The 633-nt window shown below is 50.6% G+C and overlaps 1 long non-coding RNA gene across 1 annotated transcript; it reads left to right on the top strand.

Annotated features, from left to right (window-relative positions):
- The first annotated feature begins 251 nt into the window (after positions 1-251).
- Positions 252-552, top strand: LOC109508820 (uncharacterized). The gene is made up of 2 exons (XR_002166787.1): positions 252-380; positions 484-552. It is a non-coding gene; the product is annotated as an uncharacterized LOC109508820 (long non-coding RNA).
- Positions 553-633: the final 81 nt, after the last annotated feature.

Genomic DNA, 633 nt, shown 5'->3' with positions numbered 1-633 from the left:
TTTTTTTTTTTTTTCGGGGGGGGAGTCCTCAGCAGTACCCAAAGAAATAAGCTCCTGCTGACCCCGTGTGAAATTAATTTAGACAACTGGGGTAATATCCTCCCAGATATTTCATGCGGCTGCGGCGTGGATGAGAGTCTCCTCATCATCTCACTGCTCGTGCCGCGCGCGCATTGGCTGGGAGTTGTGATGTCACAGAGTGGCCCGCCCTATAAAACGGCCCGCTCCCACACAAGCGTCAGATCAACTGAGAGCTATCCCACACATAAGCAAGCAGACGCTTCACAAGCTTACCAGGAAATAACCCAGCACCAGCCCGCCGGATAACATCCCACCATGTGCCGAGGACTTGAACTGTTGCCAATCACCTGCCTGGAGAGGTCAGCCATGACAAATGACGGCACGCTGGGCTCCGTCCATGTGCGCTTTGTTTTTGCTTTCCTAATTTGACATGTTTGTTTCATTCTCTCTTTGTCACCGCAGGGCGAAGGAGCTGAAAGCTCTTTTTGGAGGTTTGCTGCACAAGTCGGATCACAGCATCCCCGTGCAGCCCAAAAAAAGTGAGACTCACAAGTAAGGGCGCTCTATACCTTCTTTTGAGATATGCTTTGGCCTGAAAAGGATTTGTTGATT

This window comes from Hippocampus comes, unplaced genomic scaffold (genome assembly GCF_001891065.2).
Source record: "Hippocampus comes isolate QL1 unplaced genomic scaffold, H_comes_QL1_v1.1 C16642294, whole genome shotgun sequence".
Lineage (NCBI taxonomy): Eukaryota > Metazoa > Chordata > Actinopteri > Syngnathiformes > Syngnathidae > Hippocampus > Hippocampus comes.
Note: the sequence above shows the minus strand (reverse complement) of the source record. Positions and strands in the feature narration are given on the sequence as shown.